Source organism: Neofelis nebulosa, chromosome 4 (assembly GCF_028018385.1).
Source record: "Neofelis nebulosa isolate mNeoNeb1 chromosome 4, mNeoNeb1.pri, whole genome shotgun sequence".
NCBI lineage: Eukaryota > Metazoa > Chordata > Mammalia > Carnivora > Felidae > Neofelis > Neofelis nebulosa.
This window is the reverse complement of record NC_080785.1, coordinates 61,762,891-61,785,428: the sequence shown is the minus strand read 5'-3', so window position 1 is coordinate 61,785,428 and position 22,538 is coordinate 61,762,891. Positions and strand designations below refer to the sequence as shown.

At 34.9% G+C, this 22,538-nt stretch overlaps 1 protein-coding gene across 1 annotated transcript in view; it reads right to left on the bottom strand.

The window, feature by feature from the left end:
• Positions 1 to 21,864, bottom strand: part of DGKB (diacylglycerol kinase beta) — a 790,801-nt gene extending 768,937 nt beyond the window's left edge. Inside the window, exon 1 of the mRNA XM_058724931.1 lies at positions 21,843 to 21,864. The gene's annotated coding sequence lies outside the window, so the exon portion shown is untranslated. The remainder of the gene's footprint in view (positions 1 to 21,842) is intronic.
• Between the last annotated feature and the right edge of the window lie 674 nt (positions 21,865 to 22,538).

The following is a 22,538-nucleotide window of genomic DNA, read 5'->3' as shown; positions in this document are numbered from 1 at the left end:
AATATATCAAACGTCAGGTAGAGTGTAATGAAATGAGGCTAAAATATACACAGTAAAATCATGCAGAGCCTTGTAAGGGACATGAAGCTCTTGAATTTTATCCTTGGTTAAAGGCAGTCATCAATGACTAAAGCAGTGTAGAGATGTAATCAGATACGCATTTTTAAAAAATCACTCAAAGGAAAAAAAAATCAGATCAGCCACTGAATTGAGAATCAACTGCAAGGAAAGCAATACTACAAGTTAGAATATTTTGAGGAGGTTATTAGAATCCTCCAGATAGGTGTGGTGTTTTGTTTTTTTTTGATTACAGTTATGGTGGCAAGATAAATATTTGATATATATTCTGGAGGAAGAACAGGAAATTCTTTTGATATAGAATATGAGATAAAACCAAAAGGAAAAATGAATAACAGATATATGTATAATGAAATCATAAAATTATAGATGGCTACTAGATAGTCAAGTGGAGATAGCAAATAAATATTTGGCTATATAGGTGTGGAGCTCTGAAAAGAAGCTGAGGTTCAAGTTCATATTTGAGTGTCACTGGTATGTAGATATTTTCCAAATCCATGAAAAGCTGTGGCAAGAGTATAAAGAGATAAAACAGTCTACTAATAAGCCTGAAGAAACATTAAGAGACTTGGTAGAAGAGTGGCTAACAAAGGAGACTAAAGTAGGTAAAGAGTTAGGGAGAACTCCCAGAAGGCTGTGGGGTTGGGAACAGCCAAAAAAGAAAGTTTCTGAAATAAGGAGAGACCAACATTGAAAAAATTGCTGAGATGTCAAATAAAAATAGGACTTGGAAATGCACATTTGACTTAACAAAAGATCATGTGGGAGAGCGGGTCCAGTGGAAAAGTTTAGGAGAGAAACCAGATGTTTTTCAGTTGCAGAGTGATTAAGAGAAGTCGAGAAAATGTGGGTGAGTCATTCTTGTCAAAAATTAGTGAAGCTTAATCTCTTTTGTAAGCATCTCATTCTCTTTTAAATTCACAAACGCTGGAATTCCTCTTTGTAGATGTCATTCTACACTTTTTTTTTTTTTTTTTTTTTTTTTTTACAAATTATCTAAACCATACCCTTTTCTTTAAACAAAACTTTGTCTTCAGAGATGGTTTGGTATATTCATCTAAGTCCATTCTGGAAATGGAATTGTATTTTGAAATACTTCAGCTTCATCTCACCCCAAACACACATGCATATTCGTAATTATAATGGCATGAACATCAACTAAGTCGCTAAGGTCAGAAACACCTAAGTTATCTTTGACCTCCTACTCTTCTCAATAGATAAATACAATTCTGCACATGCCCTGTTGATTTTTGCCTAACTCACCACTCTGCCAAGTATTATATTAGTATGTAAGGCTGTTTTGTACAATCCATATGATTGCAGTTTCTTACCTGAATTGTTTTTCCAATCTCACAGCCTCTTTCCCTCACAATCTCTTCTCCATATGACAAGGCCAGTGCTCTCACCCTTGCATTATGGAGCTTTTTTATTCTCTGCATTAAATGCATTTATTGAATCAAATTTGATCATCTTACTGCCTCTCTTGAAACACTTCAAGGTTCCTCACTGCAACCAGGAGAAAATCCACAATTTCATAGGCAAATGTGCAACTTTTCCAATACCACTGCCCCTTGACAATGTTTGGATGATATCCTGTCATTTCCATTGTCATGCCCAATTCTTTTTTTTTTTTTTTTTAAGAGAAACCATTCCACGTTTTTTATTTATTTTTGGGACAGAGAGAGACAGAGCATGAACGGGGGAGGGGCAGAGAGAGAGGGAGACACAGAATCGGAAAAAGGCTCCAGGCTCCGAGCCATCAGCCCAGAGCCTGACGCGGGGCTCGAACTCACGGACTGCGAGATCGTGACCTGGCTGAAGTCGGACGCTCAACCGACTGCGCCACCCAGGCGCCCCATGCCCAATTCTTAAACCATAAAACATCCAGTGTTCCAAAACACAGTGCTATTTATCTCTGCTTTTATATGAATTGTTAGTTTTTTTCTTAAAAACATCTTTTGGCCACACCATCATGAATTAACTCCTACTGAACTCTCAAAACTCCAATGCAATATAATTCCTCATATTAACTGACTTTTGGGGCCGTATCCCCTTGCCAAGCCCTGCAGGTTAGGTGTCCTCCCTAAGCTTGTATAGCTTCTTTTAGCAAGATATAATTGTGTGTTAGCTTGTCTGTCCTCTTGACTAGAATGTGAGTTCCTTGTCTCTGGAACCCTAGTACTTGCTGTATAGGAGTAGTTCCATTAGTGCTTGTTAATTAAATGGGTTAACAGCACATGTGACAAAAAAAAATGATCACTTTTCTATTAGATTAAGAATCAAAAGGAATACTGATGAGAAAAGAGAATTGTACAGATACATGCACATTAAACATTGTTTAATAACAACATTATTTTAAAAGCAGGGTGAAATCATTGAGCAATATAGAATGGTTTACAAAAGAAAAAAAACAATTATAGACAGAGACAGATGATTTTAATTCTAAATCTAACTTCAATTTAATAGTTCATGTCCTTGAATGAGCCATTTAACCTTTCTAAGCTTATCTGTCTTGGTTTCCAGGCACTATTTGGTTTTGATATAGAACACTCACAGAGTTTGCAGGAAGGCAGCTGCAATCCATAAGCAACTGGCCAGAGACAGACCTGCAGTGACCTTGGGAGCCAATGAGGGCTTGCCGATGACCACAAAAATGTCTTTCCAGCTAACCTGTGGCAGTTGTGTGGTAGTCTGATGGTGTCTGAATTATGAATACGAGACTCAATTCTTTTTCAGTTTCCCTTGGAAATTTTGGTATGTGTACAGCTTTGATGTATGTACAGTAAAAAGACTTGCTTTGAGAGAAAACAAGCTAGCAAAAAAATCGCTACCTCAATGGAAGAGAATCATAAAGCTAGTGAGAAGAACAGACTCATGAAGGAAGCCTTTGGAGCCCTGAAGTCACCTGTAGTGGGGGGATAGTCCTCTGGTGTCACAAACTCTGTGTTTGGCAGAACTTAATGATGTGAATGGGTTCACCTTTTTCCTGGGGGATAGAGTTGACCTTCTCAGCCAAGAACAGAAAAACCAATCCCATAAAATTTCATTTCGTGGAGTGATGATGGCTTATCTTAAAGGATAGTCAAGGTCACTCAAAGAGGCATCAAAATCTCTCCAGTCCCAAGTGACTGCGCCCAAAAATATCTTAACAACATTTCATAAGAATGTAGGACATTAGAGGAAAATAATTAATGATATTCATGTAAATATTCAGCTTCAATAAATCCCACAGCTGCTTGTCTGAGAAGAGACAACTGGGAGGAAACAAGGCAGGGGCTGAAGGAACAGAAAAAAAAATACTTAAGGGGCACCTGAGTGGCTCAGTCCATTAAACGCCAGACTTTGGCTCAGGTCATGATTTCCCAATCCATGAATTCTAGCCCTGTATCAGGTTCTGTGCTGGCAGCTCAGAGCCTGGAGCCTGCTTTGGATTCTGTGTCTCTCTCCCTCCCTGCCCCTTACCCATTCTCTCTCTCTCTCTCTCTCTCTCTCTCTCTCTCTCTTGTTCTCCAAAAATAAACATTAAAACACTTTTTAAAAAGAAAAAAATGCTTAAAAATTTTAATGCGCAATGGGAACAGGAGGACAATGATAAAGAGAGTCAGTCAAAATATCTGACTGAAACCATGCTAAGATGATAAATTTACCTGCTCTCTTTAGAGTTTACATAATATATCATAAATAGGATCATAAATATATAGGTGATCACCATGTCAGTGTTTGTTGCTACAAAGAATACAAGTAGAACAAATATCTGAAGCGTGGGCAGATCCTAATTTGTTTTTAGGCCACTATTTAGAAAGAACTATGGGAAGTTAAACTGAAGAGGCAAGTATGAGATGTGTGTATTCTGGAGAAGTATAACACCTATAATGGAGACAAAATGATCGTCCTAAGAGAAATTTAAAACTAAGTTCGGCAAAACTTAAGTGATAATAAGATGTATCAAAATATGGGGAAAAATACAAAGTATGCTAAGAACCATGTATCCAGTTTCTTAAAGGTAACTCTAAGACAGATGACTCCTTTGACAGAAGTATAAAACTGAATAGGGATTGAGAGATTAACTAAAATAACTGTTTTGCCATTCATGTGTAGGATACTTTACACCTTCCAAAGAATTTCAAACACAGTTCTTGACTTAGCAAGATTTTCCCCAAACCAGAATGAGTTTTGTCCCCCACAGTAACTCTGACATCTACATAGTAAAGGACTTAGTATATTTGTGTGGAGACTGAGGAAGAGTACCCAGTAAAGTTCATTACCAGCATACCTATGTGCAATGATTTAAATAGATACAATTTTCCCCAAAATTTATAAAGATTTTAGGAAGCCTTTGTTAAAATTCAAAATCTGCTGTAGTGTAGTAATACAGAAATACAGAAAAAAATTTTTCACAGAGAAGGTACAGAAGCAAAACAAGGAAATATGTGATTGGCTATAGCTTAAGCTTCTTAGCTTCTAGCAACATACCAGTGTATATACAAGAGATATTATCATAATGTCACAAACCAATTCAGTTACATAAAATTATATAGGGTCTTAGAGAAGAAAAAGAGAAGCATACCCATATGTGCAGCAAACACATGTAGAAACTCATGAAATATCAGCATTAAGGATTTTAGGTTGTGTGTGAAGAATGACATTACTCTTAGGTAAAAAAAAAAAAAAAACAAAAAACAAAAAAAGTGGAGGGTGGGGAGAAAAAGGCATTTCATGAAAAGAAAAAAAAAACAGTATAAAAAAGGCCAATGAGAAGTTAACATGAAGTTAAACATTCTTGTAGCCTTCCCTCCTGTTCTCCTGGTTTCCTTGCTCTAAAACAAGCTTCACAATTCATTTGCAAAGAAATGAAATCTCTAACTGAAACCTATAATCAGATGCTGCTCTTTTTCAGAGGCTATCAAAGGCCCAAATGTGAATTTGTGAAGCTTTTTAGTTTTCTAGTTCCATAGTTGAAATTTTCTGTTTCTAATTTTACTATTTATTAAGTATTTGCTTTATGTTTTTGTTTTTTTTTTTTAACAAAGAGGACACAAAAACAAAACAAAATTCTTAGCTTGGTTCAATGCCTCTAGAAATCAATCCTCAGACAGAATTTGAAAATTCCTGATTCTCCTTTATTTTTCTTACTATACCATTTCTGCAGCTTAGAAATGTTCTAAGCAGTAAGGTTTAGAATGTTGTTTTGGTCAACTTAAAAATTTATTTTTTCCTGTGCTACCATGAGGTGGGATAAAATAATGTTGTCTAGTATTAGAGACAGTTTGTTACACAACCAACTATAACACAAAGTTGAATATGTTGAAAATGATCATTGAAGAACAAAAGAGCATAAGAAAAAAGAAATAGATTAATTCCAACTAAGGAAGATTGAGAAAGACTCTACAGAAAAGTGCCTAAAAGTTGGTGAGGAATTATGAATGTATTTTCTGAGACTAGCTTTTATCCATCTAGCAATGGTGTTGAAACTCTCTCCTTTTACTAAGCACTGATGTATATATACTTGTAAATCTGATTGTGTGTGTGTTTTACATAAGACTGTCACAATTTATTACCATGTCTATTTCTATATATTACAAATTTTTAACACCTACTCCAAATATATATAAAATGTCTGAAATATATAATTGAACAATAAATGAAGTAATCTTGTTTATAGAATTAGAAATGAATGATAGAAATCAATACTAACACAGCAAAATCTCAAAATTTAATTCACATCCATGGCACTGTAAAATCAAAAACTGAATATTGCTTTAAAATATTTGTATCAGAAATATATCTTGGGCAGTAAATAATTATTTGATAAACACTTCTACAGCACTTGCTACACTGTAGAATATGTTATATTGTACATGTGTAATTTAAATGCATTAGTTTGAAACCCTTATGCAAATTCTAAGTTGTTCTTTTAGTCTTCCAACAATTTTGGCAATATCAGTTCACAAGAGTTAAGTCAACATCCAGTGAACCGGGGCACTCATATGACTGTATATGTCAGCATCCATACATGTGGTGATAGGCATTAGTTTCCCTTCCATCTGCAAAGTTCTCTGTGGTGTAACTAAGAAAGCTTCCAGGGGATTCTTGTGGTCTTATGAGGCTGAGGTCTTGTGGTCTTGTGGTCAGTTGAGGCAAGTGTACATGTGACATGGTAGTTTTGTTTTAGACAAGACAGTAGATGGTAGATGGTGAACACATAAAACTGAATTAGGTGGTATCCTAAATGGTTAAGTATCCTCCGTTAAATGATCAACTGAGAAGTACCTGGCAGGCTCAGTCAGTGGAGCATGGAACTCTTGATCTCAGGGTTGTGAGTTCAAGCCCCATGTTGGGTGTAAAGCTTACTTGAAAACAAAAACAATTCCTAGCTCAATAAAATAGCTTTTTTTTTTTTAAAGATAAATTTAGGTACATTAAAATTTTTGAGTTTATTTGAGCATACATTGATTTGAATCACACAGAGCCAAACCAAAGCTGGTTAGGAGTGCTGTGCCTACAGGAGCTAGGGAAAAAATTTTTCACAGAGAAGGTATAGAAGCAAAACAAGGAAATATGTGATTGGCTATAGCTTAAGTAATTGTCTTATTTGGGGAAACCTAGTTGGCTGTTTGTGGTTGGTTGTTGTTACGTTTAATTTTCTCAGATACACTTGCACTGACTCTGGCTTAGGTTTTCATTTGCTTAGGTAGGCTACCAAGGCATTAAAGCCACCTCAACCTAATGGCCATCTTGTTTAATGACATTACCACCCCTCTCCACCAATGCCTCTAAACATGCGTGCGCGCGCACACACACACACACACACACACACACCTCTTCTAGATGTGAATAAAATAGAAAAAAATATATAAGCTTTACAAACTTGCTAAGTATTTTAAGTCCAAAACATCTGATTTTTTCTGTTTTGACCAAATCTCCCAAAAATGTCATTTCCCCTTTTTTTTAAGCGAACTTTATTTCATTATGTCAAAGGTTTTAACTCCAGTCTCTTTGTATAATATCTTCACAAGAGTACTATGCATATCCCTGGCCATATTTTTGTTTTTATTTTTTATGTGAGAGGTGTTATTTTGAATTTTTTTAACGTTTATTTATTTTTTGAGACAGAGAGAGATAGAGCATGAACAGGGGAGGGGCAGAGAGAGAGGGAGACACAGAATCTGAAACAGGCTCCAGGCACTGAGCTGTCAGCACAGAGCCCGACTCGGGGCTCGAACTCACAGACTGTGAGATCATGACCTGAGCCGAAGTCGGTCGCTTAACAGACTGAGTCACCCAGGCGCCCCGAGAGGTGTTATTTTGACACACAAGTGCAACATAAAAAATATTATCTGTAAAGTAAAAAATAAAAAGTAGGTAAAAATAAACATGTTTCCAAATTTTTGTAGAACACAAAAGAGGGTTCAAATTCTCAATGAGAAAAAAACACAAAACGTGCCCAATAGTAAAAGCGGTCTTCCCTGCAAGAAGCAGGAAAAAAGCTGAAGACCTAGTTTGATTTCACTGCTGGAAAATGTAGAAAACAACAGAAAAACTAGTCAAGGTCAAATGTGAACGCACTACTTTTTCCTGCCTACTCTTGATGTGAGGAAGGTTGGTAACTACAGAGCAAGGAAGAGCTTCCATGATGGTTTCTGCCACCTGGTGGACACACAGCTGGGTGCCGTGCCCACATGTTGTACTGTGGTCCCTCCCTCCTCCACTGGAGCTTCTCTGGGGAAGGATCTTTTTGGTTGGTTGAAAGCCTAGGCATAAGGAAATGTTGCAGTTCATATCTGAATAAATAATCTAGATTCTTACGTCAGAAGCCAAAAAAGAATGTAACGGCATAATTCATAAGTTTCATTCTGGATACTGTTTCTGGAATTTATCTCTATCATTTGGTTGAAAAATCACTGATGTTAATTTGGTATTTTATTTGGGACTGCATTGAGCTATAGGTCAGTAGGATGCGGAGTTAGATAAAACCTGAAACCTTTACAAATATGTCTTCACATTTAAAAATATTGAATATGTCTCCACTTGCTCAGTTCTTTTTTATCTTTTAAAATATTGTAAACTTCTTCACAGAATGAGTGTGCATTTGTTGATAGGTTTATTTCTAGGTGTTTATAGATATTTTTCAGTTACATTTTCTAACTGGCTGTATATAGCTGCTTTATATGAAAGCTATTGATTTTGACAAACTGATTTCATAACCAGTTTATGACTGTCTCACTTGCCAGTATAGTAAACAAATTTTTAAACATATTTTTCATACTTTTAGGGCGTTTTAAATGGATGAGGAGTTATATGCCTCTATTCATTCGATCTGGCATCATGATCCAGTTTCTTTAATATTTTTAAATTTGAGGAAACTAATTTGTGTATTCAAAGCTCTACAGTTCACTAAAGACAGCATAACTCATTTGTAACCTAGTAACCATTTTTGTCACTAAATTACATGTTTGCCAGGCTAGCTGATTAAGTAACTGCTCCAGTGTGTCAACCTGAAAGAGGTCACTGGAAATCTCAGTAATTTAAACATTTAGGTTTGGAGAGGGGAATGTAATTCCTACACAATCATTGTTGTGAGGTAAAATGTAAAGCTCTATCATATAACATTAGATTTTATCACTGAAAGCAAAAAAGTAAAACACAGTAGTTTCTTCTAGTAGTTCTCCTTTTTTCAATCAATTTACCCAAAATATTTTCTCTCACTTCAATGAAAATAGCTGTATATATAGGGATATCTGTGTCTGTCGATCTATCTGTCTATCTATCTATCTATCCATCTATCCACCTATTATACTTACCATATACTGAAGAAATATCTATATCTTTCTTTAAGCAAAGTGATTTTGATATTTAACCCTGAGTGAAAGCATAACATTTTCCTCATGACCTCTCAACAAGGAGTCCTGTTTTCCTATATTTTTAAAGTGAAGACAAACTCCATCATCAGTCATTTTGTGACTAGAGACATGAGTTACAAGTTCGAAATCTACCTCAGCCTGTTTTTTGGAGACTAATTTACTTTCTAACTTACAAATATATGATGGGCCCCTGAGTGACTCAGTCAGTTAAGCATCTGAATTTGGTTCAGGTCATGATCTCACGGTTTTTTTTGTTTTTTTTGTTTTGTTTTTTGTTTTTTGGTTTTTCTTTTTGTTTTTTTTGTTTTTGTTTTTTTTTTTTTTTTTGAGAGAGAGAGAGAGAGAGAGAGCATGAGCAGGGGAGGTGCAGAGATAGAGAGGGAAACACAGAATCCAAAGCAGGCTCCAGGCTATGAGCTGTCAGCACAGAGCCTGATGTGGGGCTCGAACTCATGAACTGTGAGATCATGACCTGAGCTGAAGTCGGATGCTTAACTGACTGAGCCACCCAGGAGCCCCATGATCTTACAGTTCTTAAGTCCTGCGTCCTGTTCTGTGCTGACAGCTCAGAGTCTGGAGTCTGCTTCACATTCTGTGTCTCCCTCTCTCTCTGCCCCTCCACTGCTCATACTCTATCTCTCTCTCTCTCAAAAATAAATAAACATTAAAAAATCTTTAAATTACAAATATGTAATAATTAAGATCAGCCTCTTAACTTTGATCTGTGACTCTTACAGACTCCAAAGGTCACTTTGTGGAAGAGTAAGATTCAAGTATTGAGATGTGATAAATGCATTTGGTTCAGTAAATGAAATATTATGCTACCATTCAAAATAGTGCTTAAAAGAATGTATAACAGAGGTGCCTGGGTGGCTCAGTCGGCTAAGCGTCTGACTTCGGCTCAGGTCATGATCTCATGGCTTGTGACTGCCAGCCCCGTGTCGGTCTCTGTGCTGACAGCTCAGAGCCCGGAGCCTCTTCAGATTCTGTGTCTTTCTCTCTCTCTTTGCCCCTCTGTCTCTCAGACGCTCACACTCTGTCTCTCTCTGTCTCTCAAAAATAAATAAACATTAAAAAAAAATTAAAAAGAATATGTAACAGTTTGAAACATTATGATGTAGTAAAAGGAAAAAGAAACCCAAATTTGTATGTACTACTTGATTATAAAAAGAATAGTTGTCTTATATTTTAAAATGAAAGAAAAATATTAGCAATACTTACACTTAGATAGTAAAACTATAAGCAATCCCTGGACTTCATTTTTTTCTTTTGTTTTATAAGATTGACTTAAAAACTGTATTATTTTAATTATTTAATTATGTAAAAATATATTTTAAAAGTATTATCAATAGAAACATATTATGGTAAAGATAAACAAAAGTAGAAAGAAGGTAAGCTTTATATTATAATTTGAGAAAATACATTCTCCAAATACCATTTTATATAATAAAGTCACAGCAAATCCAGTCAAGGAATGAAAATGACAATGACAATGGTGATTTTCCCCCAAATTGCATTTGCTACTGACTAGTGGGATGCCATTGTCAGTGTCAAATCACATAATTTTTTGATCCAATTTAAACTTGACGTGAAAACTGTGTACTGAGTACTGTGAATCCATTTATTTTCTCCTCCCAGATTTTATAAGTTATACCAACAAATATTTCTCTTACTGTCAAATCAAATTAAATATATGCCACTAATAAATTTTTCATTACCCAAGATCTCAAGCTGAAAAGCACAGGACAACTACCAGAGAACATAACATCCCAATTTAAGGATATATTATATCTTATAAAACTACAAATTCTCTTGCACATTCTGGCAATCTCATTCTTAAAGGTGGTAGTTATGGCAGGAATTAGGCTAGGCACAGCTGCTTTCTAAGAGCAATGCAGAATGGAGGTCTCTAAAGATTGTATAGCTGGGGGCGCCTGGGTGCCCCAGTCAGAGTTTGAGTCAGACTCTATTTAGGCTCAGGTCATGATCTCACAGCTTACTGGTTTGAGCCCCACATTGGACTCCCTACTGGCAGCCCAAACCTGCTTGGGATTCTCTCTCCCTTTTCTCTGCTCTTTCCCCACTTGTACTGTCTCTGTCTCTCTCAAAATAAATAAATAAACTTTAAATAATAATAATAATAATAGTAAAACAAATATTATATAGCCTATTTTAATGTGTATTCCACTCTGGAAATTATCTTTTCTAGGTTCTTCCTTTATCCCATTCTTTTTTGACATGTGTCCAATTGTACTCCTTTTCTATTCCCTCTATTCTGAATTCTTTTCCATATTTTGAACCTGGCATCTTGTTCACTTTGTTTCGGAGATCTGTGTTCATGCAAATTACCTTTTTTTTTTTTACATAATGAAGTTTTAGTGAACAGAACATTTACTTGATGTCTCCATTTCTCCATTTTCCATTCAAGCACTCCCTTGTGGTAACCCCCAGATTCTTTTTGTAATGTTTTTATTTCATTTTTGAGAGAGAGAGAGGGAGAGAGTAAGTGGTGGGGAGGTGCAGAGAGAGAGTGGGACAGAAGATCCTAAGCAGACTCGGTGCTGACAGCAGAGACCTCAATGTGGGGCTTGAATTCACTAACCGTGAGATCACGACCTAGGCTGAAGTTGGATGCTTAACCACTGAGTTATCCATGCACCCCAAGACTCTTTAGTAAGCAAACCTTTCCAAATTAAAAACACACAATTTGGAATTCTAGACAATGGTCCTAACTCTCTGAATTATGTTACCTCAGTTGATCAAAGAGCACGCTTTTTAATTAGCTTTATGTGTTTTTTTCAACTTTAATCCCAGTGTAATGAACATAGACTGTTATATTAGTTTCAGGTATACAATACAGTGATTCAACAATTCTATTACTCAGAGCTCATCATGATATAACTTTGTCTTTCTTAATGTGGCCGTCATGGACATGCGATACGAAGCGGCAGCCTGATTCCCAACCACACTCTTCAGAGCACTTTCTAGTTCATCACAGCTTTTGAGCCAAGGTCACTCTTTGGACACAGCAGATAACTGATCAAACTATGATACTTAACGATCCATTTCTGCTTAACGCAGGACTCTTCTAACAGGCAATCATTCTCCCAAGCCTCCCTGATGGGGTGGTAGATTTTATCAAATACAAAACATGGTCTGAAAGTTCTTGCTGCATAGTCATGTTTCTTCCTTCCTGCCACTCCACTCCCTTCTATTTTTTTTAAAACAGGTTTTACTCCACAATAACCTTTGGTAGCCCTTCTGAACTTCAATCTCAGCATCTGCTTCTCACAGGATCTAAATTTCATATATTACAAAAATTATAATACACTAAACAAAATTACTGCAGGCTGATTACTTATCATCATATCTACCCACTAAGTAAAAAAAACTCTTATCCTCTCAGCCTCGATATCATGTGGGACGATATACTTATGGGTTCTTTCTAATTATAATTTTACCAACTATATAGCCATTTGCCCAGAACTATGAAAAATTATTTGTCAGTATGAACAGTATATGCCATTAGCCTATAATCCTCAATGATCATCAACTTAATTAATTACTGAGTGTGTGATGTTTCACATATTTCTATGAGGCACTTCCAGACCCTTAAGTTGGAGAAAAAAGACTATACATCCATCCATACATCTAAGTTCTCCTATATTTCCAATTTTAGAAGTAAAAAAGGCACTTTCCAATTTCAGAATAGCTATCTTCATTGACAGTTTTTATTTTGGTTGCAGAATTTTAAAGGACATCACACTTTTATCTAAAAACTACAAGAGCAACAATGCCAGCAAAAGTAGAACAAGGCCTTTTTCAAAGATCATAATCACATTATCATTTTATGTTTTGCAATACAATGGTTTATTCTGGGATAGAGAGTACGTGTTTACATGAAAAAACATAAACCTTTTATCATGATCCTGGTAAATCAAGAATTTGTCTATTTTTCACTCCTTCAGTATATAATGAAACACCTCCCTATGCTTCCTCAGAATACCTTAATGTTTATGAAATTCTTTATAAGTAGCTATAGGAGTGAGTATGTTTGTGTGTGTGTGTGTGTGTGTGTGTGCATATGTGCAAAACCAGAAAGTACCATCAAGACTAATATATGTTCCTACGATTATTTCAAGTGATATTTAATTTTTAATTTTCAATTATATTATTTTCATCAAACCTACAAACCCTCGTGGCTGCAAATATATAAGCTATTATATTATTTAGGATTCTATTGATTGCAAGTGAGATGAACACAAATAAAATGAGTCTGGGCAAGATGTTGACCTTAAAGAATATACTGGCACATGAATTAAACTACAGTTCCCAGGGAAATCAGGATCAAGACCTTATAGTCCACTGGACCTCTCTCTCATTCTCTTATGTTTGCAACCCTTGGCCTGCTTGCATGTTTTCTGAATTCACATTTGCATTGGAACAACAGTGGTATATCTGCCTTTTGAGACTCAATTACTAGGGGGTGATGGAATAAAACTTCGTTGCTAGAGGGGCTTGTTCTAGAGCTTCTGGTTTTTAACGTGTCCTATATTCCCATTCTACAACTAAAATTTATTGAGATATTCTTCGGTTTTATTTCCAGTGGGTGGGAAATATATTCTATGTTACCCAATATTAATAAAGGCTTACCATGCTGCAGGCGCTATGTTCAACAACAGTGACAGGTGGATAAATCCAGGACAGACCTTACTTTGTAGTAGCACATAATTCAATAAGGAAAACAAAAGAGGTAAAAGTAAAATAAATTTATTTAAATATGCCCATATTATGATATTATGATATTTATATGATATTTGCCATAATAAATTTACATAAAAAACTTTTCATTAGTAAATATTGATGACCTTTGCAGAAAGGGGTGGAAATTCGGGGGTAGAGAGAGATTTTGACACTGGAGGTAATGCCTGACAAATGTTTGGAATAATTAATGTGTTTAACAGTTGAATTACGAATAAGAATATGAAGTGTTAAGGCAGAGATTCATAGAATAACATGGTACTTAGAAAAATTGTAAATATTCCAGACAGAGTAAAGCGTATGATAATTTTTACATACAAAGAGTTGGATAGCTGAAGCCAAAAAGGGAAAGATCTTGTAGATTATGCAATGTATATTGGCATTTATTCTAACATGATTCAAAAATTTTAAATAGGATTTTCGTGAGCCGGGGGTGGTAAGAAGATCAAACTTTTATTTTATTTTATTTTATTTTATTTTATTTTATTTTATTATTTATTTATTTATTTATTTTCACATCTTTTTTTGAAATGGTTAATTTTGAGAGAGAGAGAGAGAGAGAGAGCACACACGAATGAGGGAGAGGCAGAGAGAGAGGGAGACAGAGGATCTGAAGCAGGATCCACACTGTCAGGGCAGAGCCCCATGCGGGGCTTGAATTCACAAGCTGTGAGATCATGACCTGAGCCAAATTCAGATGCTTAACCAACTTAGCCACCCTGCCACTTGGATCAAATTTTTATATTAAAGAGATCTTGCTGGCAACAGTGTGGAAAGAAGTTTGATGAGGAATTGACAGTTGGCCATTAAATGGATAAGAGGCAAGAGTACAGTTTCTTGAACCAAATCAGTGATGCCCAAGATTGATGACTGAGGCTTACGATTCCTGAGATTGAGTGGACAGAGGATCTGAAGCAGGCTCTGCACTAATAGCAGAGAACCCGATGCAGAGAACCAGTGAAGTCATGACCTGAGCCAAAGGTGAATGCTCAACAGACTGAGCCATCAAAGGGGCCCAAGAATGGTAGACTTTTGAAAGGAGCTATTCAATTCTCACTGTTGACTGCCTAAACTTATGCTGCTTCTATTACAACAGAACTGAGCAGGTGAGAGATCTACCTGGAGTTTTTCCTTGGTTCCATTCCATGATTAACCTTATGCAGTCTAATGAATTGTTAATTTTATTTTTCTGTCAGCTTAAGTGCAGAGTTGTTGTAAAGACAAATAACTGAGAATTAGAGAAGGGAATACTTCCATTTGATTACCAAAAAAAAAAGTTAAAATATAATATATAAAAAGTACGGTTTGGTTAAACTACTGAATTAATATTAAGTTTAGTTTTAGACTTCAACTTCATCTGGTTAGCTGCAGATTTTTTTACATGAAAGACAAAAAATTTTAGATGACAAAATTAATCCAAATATGCCAGGGAAAAATCTAAGAGCATTTTAAAACTCCTACATAATGTAAACAAACTGCATTTCATCCACAGAACACTCTAAGCAACAAATGCTTGCTAACTTTATAGGCACATGGTTGACTCTTTTAAGGAGAATGCCTTTCATAATTAAAAACAAAACTTAAAAATCTTTAGCATAACTTCAGACTTGATTTGGGAGATAAATGTAATTGCAGGGCTTAAAACACTTGAATTATCCTTGCTAGTGAACAATCTTGATTAAAATGCTAGTGAACAATCTTGTTTAAAAATCAGTAAAGTATATAAGACTAATGAATTCTACTGGAGAATTTTAGTCAGAAAAATTATTAGAGCAAAAGGTATTAAAGAAACAGGAAGAGAATGAGAAAAAGAGACAGAGAAACAGAGAGATGCAGAGACAGAGACAGAAAAACAGAAGTTTAGTCCAAAGAAATAACCTACTCTAATAATTTCTGGAGATCAGTGAGTATTCCTATTTCTGACAAAGGCACAGAGAGGAGTGCGATAGCCCACTCAGCCACTTTCCATATATTAGAGAAACTCAGAACTGAAATCCCTTTGGCCACTTTCTGCTTAATGTTTCTGGTAGCAGAGAAGTCATAAATATTTATATTATCTTCCTTATATTTTTCTGTCTTAGATAAGTTTGATCTTTTTTTATCCCTCTTTTTTTTTTACCCACTAAAGTATTAAGGATAATAAAAACAATCTGCTCCTTATATCTTTCTGTCTTTGACAAGTTTGATCTTTTTTTTCTCCCTTCTTTTTTCCCCACTCAACACTAAAGTATTAGGATATTAAAAACAACATTCCATTGACTTTACTGTCATATTAGCCAAGAAACACTAAATATAACAAGCTTGCTCTCAATTAGAGCATGAACAATTTACAAAAGAGTTCTTAACTTGAGGCTTTAGAACACTTTATTTGATAGATTTTTGATTTATTGTGTTTGTGTGTGTGGCTAATTGAATCAAGCTAAATGTAGTACTGCTGTTTTTACAGTAAAAAAAATCTGCGATAATAAATTATCCACTTTTAGCTCTTTTCAACAGAGCAGGTGAAATTAAAATAATAGGTTCTCAAGAGAGCGCTTTAAAAAAATTAGTATGGTCTACATTTGATGACTGGAAATAAAAGATCCTCTTTTTCTTTTCACTTTTCCGTTTTTGTTTGTTTTTTGGCCTTGAATAATTTACTCCAAAAAAAAAAAAAAAAAAACTCAGACCTAGAAGAAACATATTATCCACCCCTTTGTACCAACCATGCATGGACTCTCTCTACAACTGAATGAGACCCAGTTATTCATTCTTTACCCAAACACTTCCTGTGGCAAGATGCAGGCCTTATTGCTCTGGAAAATCATGGAATAAATTAATTTGACCCTCTTCAAATGGAAGTAAATTTTTAGTATCAATCTTAAAATGCAGACCATGGTATCCTTTATTTGAGAATACGCATTTATCAAAGCACATGAGATTTCACATTCTTACCATATTCACCTTACATTTCCAACATTCGAAGAAGGTGATGTGTCTTGTTTTCACACTAACACCATTACTCTGGGCATTTTCTTATTACGTATTAACTAGTTTTTAAACCTAAATACAACAGTTTCCATTAATATTTGTTAAAATTTAGCTCTTTATTTTGACTTGTTTTCCAACTGTCAAAATTAATTTGATCATTTGTTCCTCACCTAATCTTTTCACTATCCTGTACAGTGTTAACACCATTTGTAAAAGAGTTAACAAAAATGACAATACCAGCAACAAGGCCAGAAGCAGAGACAAACCAAAGGTAGAATGTTGGTGTTACTATCAGTTCTCCTTAAGGATTCTTGTATCATAAGCAAATGTAAGAATAATAATTAGAGGCCCAGGCCTCAAGGGAATATCCATTTATTACTTTATTAAGATATCACAAAAAATTCCATTCTAAAATTTTTTTATGTTTTTATTTTATTTTTGAGAGAGAGAGAGAGACAGTGAGAGAGGGGGAAAGGCAGAGACAGACAGAGACAGAATCTGAAGCAGGCTCCAGGCTCTGATATGTCCGCGCAGAGCCTGACATGGGGCTTGAAGTCACAGACTGCGAGATCATGACCTGACTAAAAGTCGGATGCCCAACCGACTGAGCCACCCAGGTGCCCCCCAAAATGCCATTCTAATTCCTGTCCAACACAAACGTGCCCTAGGAATAATGATGAGTGCCTGCAGATACCCTTTGACTTTAGGAAACCAGGTTATTTGAAAATGAAGATTTATGGGGTCAATCGAACATTAAGTCCAGTAACATAATTTGGGCCTCACTCATCTCAAGGAATCCTATGGTATGACTTCAATCTTTCATTCTTTTCATTTATTAAACAAACATGTTAAAATTCTAGCAAAAGTTAGCTCCTATTGATTGTTGCTGTTGGTATTATTATTGCTAGTATTTACTATCAACACTAGATGCCAGGCAAGTCTCTAGATCTGAGAAATTCAGCATTGAACAACACACCTTATTTTTCTCAGGAAGCTTATATTTGGTAGAGGAAAACAGACAATGTAGCAAAACAAAAAACAAATAAGATGGTTTCAAGCAGTGACAAATGCTGTGAAGAAATCAACTAGGATAATAGGAAAAGGTAAAGTCTGGAGATGGGAAAAAAGTTTGGCAAATAAAATAAAAAATAAAATGGCCCACAATGCTACAATGCTCACTAAATGTTAGTTGAATGAATAAAAGAAAAAAAATAATTGAAACAAGCAAAAAAGGAAATGAATGAATTATTTGGAGGAGAAAAAGGCAAATACATAGAGATCATCCTCAAAATGTACACATCTTCAATCACACACACACACAAAAGCAGACAAAATTGTCCCTCGAATTTTCCAGCCCATTCCCCAAAGTTGCATGATTGTCTTTTTTATAAATTGTCCCTTAAAAGGCTATATTTTTATTTGATCTTGTTTTAACGGGGGTTCAAATCTTGTTGATAACATACTGTGTAGTATTCCTAGAGTCTATCTTCCAAGAGGTAGCCCTAAACTCCCCCTGCCGTGAAGACCATTTATGGATCTCAGTCTGGAGGGTAGATCAACCATATATACTAGGATGGAAATAGAATACAGGACAGGGAGTAGAGGAATCTTGAACCATTTTTGTGTAAAGTTCTAAAGTGAAGTTTTAAATTAAAAAAAAGATTCCTTTTATTTTAGAGAGAGATAGACAGAGTGGGAGTGGGGGAGGGGGCAGAGGGAGAGAGAGAAAGAATCTTAAGCAGGCTACATGCTCAGCACAGAAGCTAAGATGGGGATCGATCCCATGACCCTGGGGTAACCTGAGCTGAAAATAAGATTCGGACAATCAACCTACTGAGCCACCCAGACACCCCTAAAGTGAAGTTTTAAATGGAAATCTGAATGAAAAATAGTCTTTTTCTTTCCTTATCCCAAGGAGTCAAATAAGGTAAATTGTCGTATCACAATGAGAAGAAATATAAGCCCGGGCTCCCTCAGTGATGATTTCAATTGTTAGGATTAATTTCTCAGTGGAACAGCATCTGCAGGTGGAGCTATTCTTTTGCTGCTTCTGTTCAACTCAAAATATTTCCAGACAGATAGTGAATAAGTAAATATTTCCTAACAGATAAGTAAATAAGGCCTGTGTATTTCAGAGGCTAGAGAATGACTGGGCTCATGGAAAATGTAATCATAAATAAATATATTCCAAGGGGCTCCTATGCGTACTGAACTCTGAGATAGTAGAGAGGGGAAAACCTCACTTACATTGAAGAAAATAAAGTTTCCTGCCTTCTTTCTCACTTAGGCATAAATACTAACAAAAGGTTTATGGTATATTTTTGGCCAAAAACTCTGGCCACAAGCTATATTTTGTGAACACCAAATATAGTACTTTTTTAAACAATTACTTGGGTTAAGATTTGTAGGTGAATAAAAATATCTAGCTTATCTTCCACATCTTAACTGCACCACAGAATCAACTAAATTTAAAACAAACATTTGGGAAACAAATTAGGTTTATTCAGGAAAAAGAAAGGAAAAATAAGTTCATTAACATTATCAAATACAATACTGTCTGTGTAAAAATTCCTGGACTGATGAAAGCCTTCAATTTTTCTTAAAGTCACAGCCTAAACTTGCTTATAAAAGAATACTAAATGTAATTTTAAGATAAATCAAGATGATATTGCTTTAGTAAAATAATGACAGCTACTTTGTCTTAGGATCTGGATATGATAGAAATCGGTGTCTGGAGTCCCTGCCATTCTATTCACAAATGTCATTTTTACAGTGAACTGCAAATAAATTAAGGCTTGATATATACTCTTACTTTAATATGCATACTAAAAAAGGGTTTCCATTTTAGATTAAGTATCTTGTGAAATGTCAGGATTCCTTATGCACTCTAAAAGCTGCCTCCTGAAATTACACTGACAAACTAGAGTAATTCAGAGTCCATGTGACAATGAGATATTGCTGTCCTTTTGTCCTACATTTATAAGCAGCAATTTTTATTTATTTCCAGATTAACAAAAACATTTTCTTTTTAAAGCAAAATGTTAAAACATTTCTTTTTAATCCAAAAGAAGAAAAAAGATTACCTTCCTGCCTTCTATTTCCGACTTGCTATAACATCACTGAACTTGAGTAAATTTAAAACACTAGATGAGGGAATAATCATCACATTAAAGTGATTAATTTAACATCTGACTAATATTCTATTAGATCTAAACTATTTCTTAATATTTGAACTCCTTTTGTAAGAATATGATTTTGATGTCCTGGTTCTCTGAAAGATTTTAAAAAATCTACTGTTGCTTAAATCTTCAAATAAAGAGCTGTTCTTAGGGAACCAAATTTTAAATTTGTTTACTTCTGCAAGAATTTTAAAGGAGAGATGTAAAAAATGATATTATGGTAAAACATATAATTTGAATTAGAGAGAAAAATAAACACAAAAGCATGTGAGTGTACATTTGTGTACATGTGGTGGTTGGGGGGGTTGTAGAAAGTAGGTTAACTTTATATAAGACACAGGAAATCTAATGCTTGTCTTATTACATGATAAAAATAGGTTAGATGGATGGTGTCGAGCAATTTTTTTTTTTAGTGATATGCAATATGCTCAGCTAAAGGCTTATTTTAAAATAGAAACTACAAATTGCAAGGAAATTATGCCTTATGAAAACAAAACCCTTAAAGCAATCAATTTTAAAGTTTTTTTTCATTAAAATACAAGTTGACATCCTCTCTGCTTGATGCTTCTAAATTACCAATAGAATTTTTATTGTATTCCTTCACTTTATATTTACGTTTATTTATGTTTATTTTTTGGTCAAAAATGCAATTGAGGTATATTCAAAATATCTTCTATTGAAATGAAATTTTTTTCTTAGTTTAGATGGTGTATAACACCTACAGTCAGCATAATTTGAAAAACAAGAAACATTTAGTTAAAAATAGTATAATCAGAATAGGTACAACTGAGTTCTAATACAAAGACTGATACAACAAAATACGAATTGCATATTAAGCTAATCATATCATTTCTCAGAGAAACCTCAGGCTGCTTATAATGAATATTATCCATTTTCAATTTTTTAAAGAATTGTTGGTCTTCCTCAGTTGTTCTAAATAGGTACTTGAGTAACACCAAAAACATAATTGAGTTTTGCATCAGATAATATACTTGGAATAATATACTCTGCACCAAGAATGTTTCTGCTTTTCTTTCAGTGTCTCTGGCACCAAATGATGCATTACAAAAAATGAAGTAGCCTTTCAATCATGTTCATTAAGAATTTTGCAATTAAGAAGTTATAAGAGAACACAGTGTCCATCGCTAAGATTACAGCCCATATATACATATTATGTCCAATACAGACATATTTCTTAATTGCCCCAAATGGAAAGTAGGCTTTTAAAATCAAGACAGATTATACCTTTGTTTTTTCTTTTTATAAACCTATAAAATCTTACAAGGAAGGAATTCCTCTAAAGAGTTTCTGATTTGGCTCAGATCAAATAAAAAGGCAAACATTACTGGGAAAATTGCCATTTGTCAACTGTTTCATGTCATATCATGTGGTAATATAGTTCTCTAAACAGCAAATGTCAGAATGCTGACACTCTACTGTACAAACTAAAACAAGTACAAAATTGAGCATAAATGATCCAAAAATATTGGCAACAGTGCATTTCTAGATGAATGGTGTTTGTGACAACTAATATTTTCTTCCTAAGGTTCTAGTCCGCCTTCATTTATTTTCTATAGGACAACCCTGGGTGGGGCTAGGGGGAGGGAGACAGAAAATACATAAGAGTCAAGTGATTTTTAGAGTTCACAAAGGAGAAATGCGTTTGAATCCTTGCTTAATTAAAAATGGAACAGTACAAAAGGGTGACTCACTTCTTTCATAAGAAGCTAAAAATTAAAAACTATGCAGTATCCTGAAAGATTCTAATATCGCTTCGTGTAAAAACCTTCAAATAGATCCCAAAGTTCACCTATTTAGAATATTTGTTGGTATCACTGCATTGTGTTTTTTTAAATGCAAAAATATAAAAAAGCAGGTAAAAAGAAGTCATTTATTGCATCAAATAGGCTTATACCATAATGATAAAACAATTGCTTCCTTTCTAACTGACTGAAAAGTTAAAGTATACATTCTTCAAATATTCAAATCTTACCTTTCGAGAGATATTAACATGAATTGTTTCTTCATCCAATTGTAATTCAACACTCCCTAACCATTAAGGTACGGATTTATGTAAGAAAGCAGAGGTCCTAATATGTATTATATTTTATTCAGAAATATAGATGACAGTTCCCTTTACTAGGTAGCTTAGAGTGACTAGTTCTTGTCATAATGTTGTCATAGTGATAGTGACATCAATGTACTTCATGGTAATCACTGCAGCGATTTATCTGAGAAAAATATCAGTGCTGATTCCTGGTGCATTTTACATTTCAAAATGCTGTACAATGTACTGTTTAATATAGGTAAATGAGCTTTACATAAATAAAGCATGCAAAAATATAGACTAACATAAGAATATATGTATCTGTGAAATGTAGATAAAAACACAAGTGTGTGAATGGATGATGGTGAACATAGCCAAGAGATCACGATTAACCGGTTGCTAAGGAAGATTCTGCTCCCAAGCGCCTTTGCCAAATACAAAAGCTCCTCAAGTCATGAGCTCAGTTTAATTATTTTGTTAAATCCTTTTTAATTTTTTTTGGACTCCCAGAGTGATATGGGGGTGACAGTCCTGAATTCTGGATTCAATCCCTCGCGGTCTTGGCAAAACACTTTCAGGCATCACCTTTCATGCCAAAGGGATGTTACTGAAACTTCAGATGTTACATTTAGTGGTTCAATT